General features: G+C 44.0%; 1 protein-coding gene across 2 annotated transcripts in view; it reads left to right on the plus strand.

Annotated features, from left to right (window-relative positions):
- LOC145530502 (uncharacterized) overlaps positions 1-12,993 on the plus strand; it is a 146,767-nt gene that overhangs the window by 92,116 nt on the left and 41,658 nt on the right. The window contains exon 2 of one of the 2 annotated variants that reach the window (XR_014071844.1): positions 1,610-1,725. The exons of the other annotated variant lie outside the window; for it this stretch is intronic. The gene's annotated coding sequence lies outside the window, so the exon portion shown is untranslated. The remainder of the gene's footprint in view (positions 1-1,609; positions 1,726-12,993) is intronic. 2 annotated transcript variants of the gene reach the window in all.

Below are 12,993 nucleotides of genomic sequence, written 5' to 3' on the forward strand. Positions count from 1 at the left end.
AGACAGACTCGATGGACATGAGTTTGGGTAGACTCTGGGAGTTGGTGATGGACAGGGAGGCCTGGCGTGCTGTGATTCATGGAGTCGCAAAGAGTCGGACACGACTGAGCGACTGAACTGAAACCCAACCAAGTTCTGTCTACATGGTAGATTCAGGCCTCTCTAAATCTTGTCTAGGGGTTGCCTTGTAGCTGAGATGGAAAAGAATCTGCATGCAATGCAGGAGACCTGGGTTTGATCCCTGGGTTGGGAGGATCACCTGGAGAAGTGAATGGTTACCCACTACCAACATTCTTGCCTGGGGAATTCCATGCATGGAGGAGCCTGGCAGGCTACAGTCCATGGGGTCACAAATGTCAGACACGATAACACTTTCATTTTCACTTTTCAAGTCTTGTCTACATTGATTATCTTTAATGAGACCGTGTGCTTTCTTCAGTGAGAACATTAGACCTGACTATTCCGTGTGCACTAGGACATGGAGACCTGAGTAGAGACCTGGCCTGGCCTCAGTCCTAGAAAACTCCATGCCTGCATCTGAATGTCAGTGCTCAGATGTCTGGGGTCTGGGGCTGAGGTGGGCTTCTCTGGGTAACCGTGCTCTTCTCTGAGCGGGGCTCCATGGCCCTCCCGGGGGTCAGTGCTGCGGTCGGGCTCCTAGTCTGTCCCCCTGCCAGGTTCACCTTCCCTGGGACGCCTACAGACCCCTCAGGTGGGCTACCTGGTAATCATTCCAATGTTCCAGCACATTCAGGTTGAGTAGGGAGGCAGGTTCACCTGGTGAATTGGTTCCAGGGCACAGGGATCGGGAAGAAAGTCAATGGGCAGCAGGTGAGGCTGCGGCTGTGCTCTCCTTCCAGTCGACTTTCTCCTCCCAGTCGACTCTCTCCTCCCAGTCGACTCTCTCCTCCGAAGAGAACAGAGCTGCCTCTCGTCTCCCAGCCCAGCTCTCCTGTTTTCTCAGCGCCTCAGCGGGACAAGAAAGACAGAGCCTGCCAGAACCGAGGTAGTGTGTTCACCTCTAGCATGAGCTTTCAAACCAGCAAAAAATCACACAGAACCAAAGCGAAACCAGAAGGGGCCTGACTTCTCATGGACAATTGAGGGGAGAGGAGACTGACCCTAGACTTCTTTCTAGGGTCCCAGGAAGTCCCAGGGACCTGGCTCGTTTACACACTGGGGGCCCTCCGACCACAACCATGGTGTTCTGACCAAGGGGACGTAGACTCCAGGTTGGGTGGTCTGGGGACTGTGTGAGTCTCACCCCATCTGCATGGGTCAGGATCACGTGTGTGGGGAGACCACACACACACAAAGATAAGAGAAAGGGAAGAATACATGAGAGCTTCACTTGTGTTTAGGAATCAATACTTTACGGTGTTCACTTTATACAGGCCTGTGCCTGTTTGCCTCTTTACCCCTGGGAGGTTCACCCTCCCTGGGGCTCCTGGAAACTCCTCAGGTGTCTGCCTTGTAATTATTCCAATTCACTAGGATGGGCCTGGTGAGAAGGGAGGCAGGTTCACCTGGTGAGTTGGTTGCAGGGCACACGGATCAGGCAAAGAGCCAAAGGGCAGCAGGTGAGGCTGCTACTGTGATTTCCTTCCAGTCGACCGTCCCTCCTCAGCAGAGAGCAGACCTGCCCCTCGTCTCCCAGCCCTGCGTCTGGCGTGTTTTCTCAACACCTCAGTGGAACAAGAAAGAACCAAGCCTGCCAGAACCAAGGTAGTGTGTTCAACATTATCATGAAAGCTGTAAAAACAGTTACTATCACACAGAACCAAAGGGAAAAGAGGAGGACTTCTCTGGGACCAGTGTGGGGAGAGGAGACCGACCCTACACTTCTTTCTGCCATCCCAGGAGATTACAGGAACCCACTTGTTTTCACTTTAGGGGCCCAAGCAGCAGAGACATGGTGTCCTAACCAATGGTCATGGGACCCCAAGTGGAGGGTCTGGGGAGGTGGTGTCACCTTGGAGGCTGTGGAAATGTGTCCCCAGGTACAGGGTCTGGAGATTGTGTGGGTCTCACCGCCCGCCCCCCCCACGGGTCAGGATCCTGTACCCGGAGACCACATATCTGCTCTTTACCTGCAGTTTGTCTTGTCTCCTCGGAAATTCCCAGCATCTGAATTGAGGGTGTTGCCCTGATTAACCGGTGGTCCTTTTCCTTCTCTTCATCTTGTCGCAGTCATATGAGGTCAAGCACCTTTGAGTGGGTTTCTGCTCTGTGATCTGCTGAGTGAAAATCTTTGGTGGTGTCGTATTAATCTCATAGCATATCACACGTCTAATCACAGGGGTCATGACTGTCTGGTTTCCCCTAGACTGAGCTCATGTAATTTAATTCCTAACTTCATTGTTATTTTAAATTTGAGCAGAGTTGATTTCCAGTGTTTTGTTTTAGGTATATACGAACTTCCTTCAGTTATACATAGACATATATCTATCCTTTTACTGTTTTTTGCCTCATATAGGATATTAGCATTTTTTTCAGTAGAGTTGCCTGTTCTATTTATTCCATAGGTCCTTCTTCATTATCAACTTGATATATATATTAGTGTGTTTATTTTCATTCCAAACTCTTAATTTACCCCTCCCTTCTAACTTTGTTTTGATCATCATAATTTGGTTTTCTCAGTCTGTGAGTCTGTTTCTGTTTTGCACATTAGTTCCTTGGTATGAATTTATAGATCCCACCTATACGTGGTATCTTAGGATATTTGTCTTTTTCTCTCTGAGTTACCTTACTTAGTATAATAATTTCTTAGTACATCTATGCTGCTCCCAATATTATTTTTCTGTTTTATGACCGTGTAGTCTTCGTTTTTCTGTCACTGGACATTTTGGTGGATTCTATGTCTTGGATATTGTAAATAGTGCTACCCTGAAAATTGGGGTGCACGTATCATTTCAAATGATGAATTTCTCCACATCTAAGCCTGGGAAGGGATTGCAGGATCATATGATACATCTGTGTCTGGTTTTTCAGAGAACCTCCATGCTGTTTTCCCTAATGGCTTCACCAGTTACATTCCCACCACGATTGTGGGAGGATTCCCTTTTCTGTACATTCTCTGCAGTATTATCGTAGATCTTTTTGACAATGGCCATTGTGATCAGTGTGAGGTAATACCTCACTGTAGTTTGATTGGCATTGATTTAATAATTACTGGTGTGGAGTATCTTTCCATGTGCTTTTATTATTTTATACCTTGTGAGTACAATTTACCTCTTGAAACTGACTTGAAACTTGGCCCTGTTTGGAATTCTTTTCTCATAACTTACCCCAGGACATTTTTTGAGGGCAGGTATCATTTACAGCCCTGTCATACTTGTGACTATTAAGAGCTCTTCAGCACCTGTTTTATGGTTTCCCTGCTGGCTCATTGGTAAAGAATCCGCCTGCAATGCGGGAGAATTGCAGGAGACATGGGTTCAATCCCTGGGTTGGGAAGATCCCCTGGAGAAGGAAATGGCAACCCACTCCAGTATTCTTGCCGGGAGAATTCCACGGACAGAGGAGCCTGGTGGACTACGGTCCCTACGGTCACAAAGAGTCAGACACAACTGAGCGACTAAACAACAGCAGCACCTGTTTTAATGTGTATATATTGGTCTGAGCCAGCTAATTACTCCCTGCTCCCCCTTTCCATTTTGGCACCCATAACTTTCTTTCCTAAGTCTGTGGTGTTTCTCTTTTGTAATGAAGTTCATTTGTATCCATTTTTAGATTCCACCAGAAGGGGTATTCTATGATATCTCCCTTTCCCTGTCTCACTTCACTTAGTGTGATCACCTCTGGTTTCTTCCCTGTAACTGGAAACGGCAGTGTTTCATCCTTCTGTATGTCTGAGTGATACTGCGCTGGGTATATGCACCCAATTTCCTGTATCCATCCCTCTGTCCTAGTATACTCGAGTTGCTTCCTTGTCTTGGCTATTGTACCTAGTGCTGCCATGATCAGTAGTGGGGTATAGGTGTGTTTATAAATTTTGGTTTTTCTCGGGATCTAAGCCTTGGTATGAAATTGCTGCATCACTTGGTATTTCTATGTTTAGTTTTTTGAGACCCTCTATAATGTATCCCCTAGTGGGTGTACCATTTTATATTCCTACCAACAGTTTAGGAGGGCTGCCTTCTCTTCACACCCTCTGCAGAATTTATTGCTGTAGGTTTTTTGATATGGCCACTCTGATCAGTGTGAGGTGACACCTCGTTGTACATTTGATTTTTCTCTAAGAACTGGTGATGCTGAGTGTATTTTTATGTTCTTTATGGCCATCTCTATGACCTCTCTGGAGAAACGTGCATTTAGATCTGTGGGCGATTTTTTATTGAGATTTGTTGTTGCTGTTGTTTATGTTGAGCTGTGTGAGTGATTTGTATGTGTGTGTTTCAGGTGTTCAGGAACTTGGTTCATTAATACGTAATATTTATCTATTCTCGTTTGGGTTCTCGTTTCATATAGGTGATTAGGGTGTGTTCAATAAACTTCCCTATGCTATTCAGTAGGTAGTTGTTGATCATCTATTTGACGTATATTAATGTGTGTATGTTAATTCCAATCCCTTAAATTATCCCGCCTGCATCTGGAGGATAATGGGCACTCCAGGTCCATTGTGGAGGCACACGGCCTGCCACATGCTCCCAGCTCTCTCAGCCCAGGACACTCCAGCCTTGGGACCCAAGCCAATCAGGCTCCAGATATGTGACAACAGTCTTTTTTTTTTTTTTTTTTGCTTTTTAAAAAAATTTTATTTTTTTTAATTTATTTATTTTAGTTGGAGAATAAGTACTTTACAATACTGTGATGGTTTTTGCCATACATCAACATGGATCGACCACAGGTATACATGTGTCCCCCACATCCTGAACCCCCCCCCGCCTCCCTCCCCACCCTGTCCCTCTGAATTGTCCCAGAGCACTGGCTTTGGGTGCCCTGCTTCATGCATTGAACTTGCGCTGGTCATCTGTTTTCCATATGATAATGTACATGTTTCAATGCTATTCTCTCTCAAATCATCCTACACTCACCTTCTCCCACTGAGTCCAAAAGTCTGTTCTTTACATCGGTGTCTCTGATCAGAGTTAGCATTTCTTTTTCGTTTTTCCCACCGTTTGAACTGGAGTGTATAGGTGAATTACTGCCTCGGTGGTGTTTTTTTTTCCTTTTCCTTCTACCACAACTTGTTTCACTTCTATTAATACATAAATATGTATATATTTTGGGTTTATTCTATATAGGTTATTACAGAGTGTGGAGTAAGTTTCATTGTGTTATACAGTGGGTCTTGGTCATTTATTTTATAAACAGTGTTGGGCTTATATTAGTCTGAAGTTACTCATTTCTCCATGCTCCACATCTTTATCTCTTTGTGACTGGAAATTTCTAAGTCTATGAGGCATTTTCTCCAGGCAACAAGTTCATCTTTATGCATCTCTAGATTCCACCTGGACTGATATCATATGATACTTGTCTCTCCCTGTCCGCCTTAATTCACTTGGAATGATCAGCTCTACTTTCTTTTCTGTGGCCAAACTTGACATTATTTCCCAGTTCTTTATTGTTGAGAAATATTGTCATGTGTACATGTACCCCATTGTCTGTGTCTATCCATTCATCTGTTCTACAATTAACTTGATTCTCTGTCTTGGCTGTTTTACGTAGTGGGGCCAGAATCGCAGGGTGACTCATCTCTTTTAAAATTTTGGTTGTCTCCAGCTGGCTTTCTCAATGCCATCCCAGTCCAGACATGAGACTCCAGACTCCAGGGATGGGATAGTATCCCCAGAGAGGGAGTTTGCAGGGAATAAACTAGGCATTGCTTTTTTTCTTTCTTTTTTTCCTCATGCCGATCCTATGTTGGAGTATAGTTGATTTGTAGTTTTGTGCTTACTGTCAGTGTACAACGCTGGATTCAGTATTGACATATACATACAGTATGTCTGTTCTTCTTTGGATTCTTTTTCCATAGAATTTACTGCAGAAGGTAGAGCGAAGTTCTGTGTGCTTATATGTACCGCATGTTCTTTAAGCTTTGATCTGTCGGTGGACCTTTTGATGGTCGTGTGTCTCGGCCGTTGTAAATAATGCTGCAGTGTGTCATTTTGAATGATGGCTTTATCGGGATGCCAGGCCTAGGTGTGGGAATGTCAGCTCCTCGGCATATTTCCCTTGGAAGTTTTTCTGGCGTGTCAGGGCTGTCTTTTCTAGTAGCTATTGCCAGTGTCCCTTCCTACCAACTGTGTGTGTCGGGGGGGTTCCCCTCTCCTCTTGACCCTCTCCTCCATTTACTGTTTGTAGACTTGTGAGGATGGTCATTCTGACTGGTATAATTTTATTTCTTGTAGTTGTTTTGATTGGCATTCCTCCTGTAATAATTCAGGATGCTGAATATCTTGTCCTGTGAAGGTATGGTTTTTTTCTTTTTCTTTTCTCCTTCATGGTTGCAAGGAAAATACACCTGTTTCAGTTAACTTTTTGATAGTGGGTTGTGTTTGTAATTTATTTCTGCAATGTTCTTTCTAGGACTTTTCCTGAGGGCAACTGTCATTAATGGCCCCCAAAAGGTTGTGAATTGGAAGTGCCAGTAAGCACAGGTCAGGCTTCCTTGGTGACTCAGATGGTAAAGAATCTGCCTGCAGTGCAGGAAACCCGGGTTCAATCCCTGGCTCAGGAAGATCCCCTGGAGAAGGGAATGGCAACCCACTCCAGTATTCTTGTGCGGGAAATCCCATGGACAGAGGTGCCTGGCTGGTAAGCACAGGCGGTCAACTTGTAGTTACAGAAAATGTCCACATGGTGGCAGCGGTTTTCATGCCCAACTCTGGTTCTTGGGGCAACCAGAATCTAAGGAAAAGTTGGCTTCCTAGGCTGTGAACTAGAGTGGAATGTACCTACCTGAGCAAACACCCAAGGGCTTGTGTATCACTACATGTTCCCCCTAAAGCTTCACCCCTTTCCTCCAGACTCATCCCAACCAGGGCCACAGCACCCTGCTGAGGTGCTAGGAGGCTGCACTCTCAAGAAGGAGGTTTAAGCTGGGAACCCCAGCACCAGGAGGACTGAAAGCTGGGTGGCATTTCCAAGGTTCTTGAGGCCAGATAGTCATCAAAACATCCTTTAGGTGTGCTAAGGACTATGGCCCCTGTCAGAGCAAACCAGAAGGTACAAGTTTAAGAGGGGACTCAATTAAGGGCACCCTGTCTGGTGGTTTCAGCCCCACCCCAGTCCAGCCTTGGACCGAAGTCTGCTCGGGCTGCAGCCATGGGATAGCAGCCGGGGTCAGGAAGTCAGCAGAAACCAACTCGGCAAGGCTTTTCTTCTATATTCTTTTCTTTAATTTCGTGCCTGTGGTATGCTGCAGTATCGTCGGTGTGCAATGTTGTGCCTGTTGCGAGTATCCAGCTACCTGATTGAGTTATGACATGTATGTAAAGCATACGTGTTCTTTTTCGGATTCATCTGCTGTGGAGGTTATTGCAGAAGGTGGAGCAAAGTTCCCTGTGCTGAATATCGTGTCCTTGTGGACTATCTGTTACATATACAGATTTCTGTGGATATGGTAGAGATACAGATTTCTGTAGAAGGAACAAAGAAAAGAAGGGGATAATCCTTGTAGATTATCTATTACACATACACATTTCTGTGTATATGTTAGTCCTGACTTGCTAATTAATCCCTGGCTTTTCTTTGGTTTTATTAATTTTTTTTGAATTCTTTGTTTGTATTTAAATTCTCAGTCTCTTTTTATGTTTAAATTCTGTTTTATGTTTATGTTATGTTTATGTATTATGTTTATGTTTAAATATTATGTTTAAATTCCTTTGTATCTCTTTTGCCCAGAAGGGACATCACATGTTACAGTCTTCCTCTGGCTGGCTGACTTCACTTGGTGTATGATCCTCCAAGATCTATCCCTGTGACTACCAGTGGCATAATTTCATGATTTCAGTGGTAGTCTTTCATGGCTGAGTATTAGATCATTTTCTGTATGTGCCACATTGCTTTTAGGCTTTAATCTGGACATTTTGCTGGGTCTGCGTTCAGGCTGCTTTAACGAGTGCTGAAGTGAACATTGGGGTGCATGTGACTGCTTGAAAGATGGTTTTCTTGGGATATAGGCCCAGATGTGGGAATGTCAAATGGTAGGCTTAGGTTGCATTTATTGTTTGTAGTCTTGTGAGGATGGCCAATCTGGTGAGATTTGATTTCTCATTGTCATTTTGGTTGCCATTCCTCCTGTAGTAATTAGGAATGCTCAGCATCTGGTCCTGTGGAGGTTAAGTTTTTTTTTTTTTTTCCTCCTTCATGGTTGTGAGGAAAACTTACCAGTTTTAGTTGATTTTTTGAAGGTCAGTTGTGTTTGTATTTTTTTCTGCAATATTCTCCCGAGGACCTTTTCTGAAGGCAGCTGTTATTAACAGTCCCCAAGGTCTGTAGATGACACTACCCTTATGGCAGAAAGTGAAGAAGAACTAAAGAGCCTCTTGATGAAAGTGAAAGAGGAGAGTGAAAAAGTTGGCTTAAAGCTCAACATTCAGAGAACTAAGATCATGGCATCTGGTCCCATCACTTCATGGCAGATAGATGGGGAAACAGTGGCTGACTTTCTTTTTCTGGGCTCCAAGATCACTGCAGATGGTGATTGCAGCCATGAAATTAAAAGATGATTACTCCTTGGAAGGAAAGTTATGACCAACCTCGATAGCATATTAAAAAGCAGAGACATTACTTTGCCAACGAAGGTCCGTCTAGTCACGGCTATGGGTTTTCCAGTGGTCATGTATGGATGTGAGAGTTGGACGATGAAGAAAGCTGAGCACCGAAGAATTGATGCTTTTGAACTGTGATGTTGGAGAAGACTCTTGAGAGTCCCTTGGACTGCAAGGAGATCCAACCAGTCCATCCTAAAGGAGATCAGGTGTTCATTGGAAGGACTGATGTTGAAGCTGAAACTCCAATACTTTGGCCACCTGATGCGAAGAGCTGACTCATTTGAAAAGACCTTGATGCTGGTAAAGATTGAAGGCAGGAGGAGAAGGGGACGACAGAGGATGAGATGGTTGGGTGGCATCACCAACTCGATGGACATGGGTTTGGGTGGACTCAGGGAGTTGGTGATGGACAGGGAGGCCTGGCGTGCTAGGTTCATGGGGTCACAAAGAGTCGGACACGACTGAGCGACTGAACTGAACTGAACTGAGGTCTGTTGAATTGGAGGTACCGGTAAGCACAGGTGGTCAAGTTGCAGTTATAGACAGTGTCCACGAGGGGGCAGCACTTTCCCACCCCCAACTCGGATTCCTCAGGCAACCAGAGCCTAAGGAAGAGCGGGCTTCCTAGGCTGTAAATTAAAGTGCAGTGTGCCTGAGTATCGGAGAAGGCAATGGCACCCCACTCCAGTACTCTTGCCTGGAAAATCCCATGGACGGAGGAGCCTGGTAGGCTACAGTCCATGGGGTCGCTAAGAGTCGGACACGACTGAGCGACTTCACTTTCACTTTTCCCTTTCATGCACTGGAGAAGGAAATGACAACCCACTCCAGTATTCTTGCCTGGAGAATCCTAGGGACGGCGGAGCCTGGTGAGCTGCCGTCTATGGGGTCGGCACAGAGTTGGACACGACTGAAGCGACTTAGCAGCAGCAGCAGCAGCAGTGCCTGAGTATACACCCAAGGGCTTAGTCTCAATACTTCTTCCCCCTAAAGCTTCACCCCTTTCCTTCAGACTAATCCCTGGACCACAGCACCCTTATGAAGTGCCAAGGAGGCTGCACTCTCAGGAAGGAGGCTGAGCTGGGGAACCCAGCACCAGGAGACATGGAAGCTAGTAGACTTTTCCAAGGTCACCGAGGCCAAAGTGTCAGGACACCATCGATTGTGTACCCTAGGGACTGTGGTCCCTGCCAGATCAAACCAGAAAGTACAGATTTAAGAGGCGCCTTAATGAAGAGCAACCAGCCTGGTCGATTCAACCCCATCACAGTCCAGCCATGTATACAGCCTGCTGAGGCTCCAGGAATGGGATGGAAGCCCAGGTCAAGTGATTATTTCATATATGAAAAGAGAATTTTCTGTATATCCTATATGAACACATGGGTGCAAATTTAATGAATGAAAATACAATTTTCTATATTTCATATATGAAAGCATATGTGCATATTTCCTATTTTGTGAATGAAAAGATAAGTACAAATTTCATGAACATAGAATTTTCTATATTATACAAAAGTATGCATGATTTTAATGTATAAAAAGGTGCATATTTCATTGAAAAATAGAATTTTCAATGTTTCATATATAAAGAGATGGGTGCATACTTTATGAATAAAATATAGTTTTCTATATTTCATATATGAAAACATGGGTGCATATTTCATGGATGAAAATGGAATTTTCCCTATTTCATATATGAAAACATAGTTGCTTATTTCAAGATGAAAATAGAAATTTCTTCGTGTAATATATGAAAACATGAGTGTATATTTCATGAATGACAATGGAACTTTTAATATTTCATATATGAAAACATGGGTGCATATTTTATATATGAAAATAGAATTGTTTATATTTCATATATGACACTGTGGGTGCCTGTTTCCTATATGAACATGGAATTTTCCATATTTCTCATATGAAAATATGAGTGCATATGTCATACATAGAAATAAAATTTTCTATATTTCATAGATGAAAATATAGATGCATATTTTATATATAAAGATATTCATATTTCACAGAGGAAAATATATGTATATTTCATATAAAAATAAAATTTTCTGTATTTCACAGATGAAAATATAGGTGCATATTTCATATATGAATAGAGAATTTTCTATATATTATAGGTGAATATATAGGCGCATATTTCATACATGAGTTTTCTATATTTCATAAATGAAAAGATAGGTGCAAATTTCATATATGAAACAGAATTTACTATACATCATAGTTGAAAATGTTGAATATTTCGTATATGAAAATGGACCTTTTTGTATTTCATATAGAATAACATAAGCCCAGCTGTGGTAATGTCAGATCCTAGGCTTATTGTCTTGATCGCTTTCATTCGGGCATGCCTACACTGTCCTTTATTGTGGTTGTTGCCGATGTACGTTCCCACCGACAGTATAGGAGGTTTCCCCTTACTCCAAACTCACTCCTGTGTTTATTGTAGACTTGAGGATGGCCATTCTGACGGGTGGGATTTGATTTCTCTTTGTCATTTTGATTGGCATTCCTCCTGTAATGATTAGGGCTGCTGAGCATGCTGTCCTGTGGCGGAGGTATGGAGTTTGTTGGGGTTTTTTCCCTTTAAGGATGTGAGGGAAATAGACCTGTGGCAGGTGGGGTCGTTTGTGTTTGGAATTTATCTTGCAATACCCGCTACAGAACGTTTCCTGAGGGCAGCTGTCATGAGCATCCGCCCAGCCCTTGTGAATTAAAGATGCCAAGTTCTAGCGGTCAGATGTAGTTGCAGGAAGTGTCCACAAGGCGGCAGCACTTTTTGATGCCCACCTCTGGTTCTCGGGGCAAGCAGAGGCTTCGGGAAAGTCGGCTTCCGGGCTGTGAAATAGAGTGGAATATACCTGAGCAAAAACCCAAGGGCTTGTGTCTCACTACTTTTTCCTCTTAAAGCATCACAAACACACCCTTCTTGATAGCATCACTTTTTTCACCTTAGCCCTTTTTGATAGCTGTTTTTTGTACTTTCGGAGTCTATCCATATACTGGCTGTAGCCAATATATATTGCCACCAACAACTTAGGAGCATTCTTTTTCTTCCACGCTCTCTCTATATTTGTTGTTTGTCAACTTTTGATGATGGCCATTGTGAATGGTGAGATTTGGTGTCCCTTGTCATTTTGATTGGCATTCCTGCAGCCCTTTAGGGACGCTGAGCATCTTGTCCCGTGGTGGAGGTTTGATTTAGTTTTATTTTTTGGTTTTTTTCTTTAAAGGGTGTGAGGACAATTTACCTTTGGAAGCTGGCTTCCTGGAGTTGGCTGGTTTTGGAATATATTTCTCCCATACCTGCCCCAGGGCATTTCCTGAGGGCAGCTGTCATTAATAGAACCACAGCCCTTGTGAATTGACGTGCCTGTGTGCACTGGTGATCAAGTTGTAGTTACAGAAAATGTCTGCAGGATGGCAGCACAATTTCTTGCCCACATTCGGTTCCTGGGGCAACTATATCTTTAAGGAAAGTTGGCTTTCTGGTCTGTGAATTAGAGTGGAATGTGCCTAAGCAAACACCCAAGAGCTTGAGTCTCACTTCTTTCTCCCTTAAAGCAGCTCACAAACACCCCGTCCAGACTAATCCCTTCTGGGTCCACAGCACACTGCTGAGGGTGCCTATGTGCCTAGGAGGCTGCACTCTCAGGAAGGAGGTTTGAGCTGGGACCCCCAGAACCAGGAGAAGTGGAGGCTCCATGATTATCGCTCCAACTCTGAGAAGCCTTGGTCCCACTTAGCACTCTGGTCCCCACCAGAACACAGCAGACAGTAGAATTTTAAAAAGGGTTCAACGGATGGCAATGTGCCAGGCTGTGTCAACCCCACCCCAGTTCAGCAGTGGGATCCAAGCCTGCTCAGCCTCCAGGGTTGGGATAGTATACTGGCTGATGCTGTTGTATATTCCCACCAACAGCTTAGGGTGATTGTTTTTTCCTCCAGGCTCTCTCCTGCATTTATTTTTTGTAGACTTGTGATGATGGCCAGTGTGAGTGGTGAAATTTGATTTTCCCTTGTCATTTTGATTGACATTCCTCCCGCATTTAGGGAATCAATCGTAGCATCGTTTCCTGTGGTGGAGATTTGCGTTTGTTTTGTCTTTTTTTTTCCTTAAAGGGTTGTGATCACAATTTACCTTTGGCCGTTGGTTTCCTGAAAGTCAGCGGTGTTTCAAATTTTTTTCCAATATTCGTCCCTGATCCTCAGGGCAGTTGTCACCAACAGAATCCCAGGCCTAGTGAATTGAGGTTCCTTT

The sequence above is a fragment of the Giraffa tippelskirchi genome, chromosome 12, assembly GCF_054371585.1.
Source record: "Giraffa tippelskirchi isolate mGirTip1 chromosome 12, T2T-mGirTip1v1.2.pri, whole genome shotgun sequence".
NCBI lineage: Eukaryota > Metazoa > Chordata > Mammalia > Artiodactyla > Giraffidae > Giraffa > Giraffa tippelskirchi.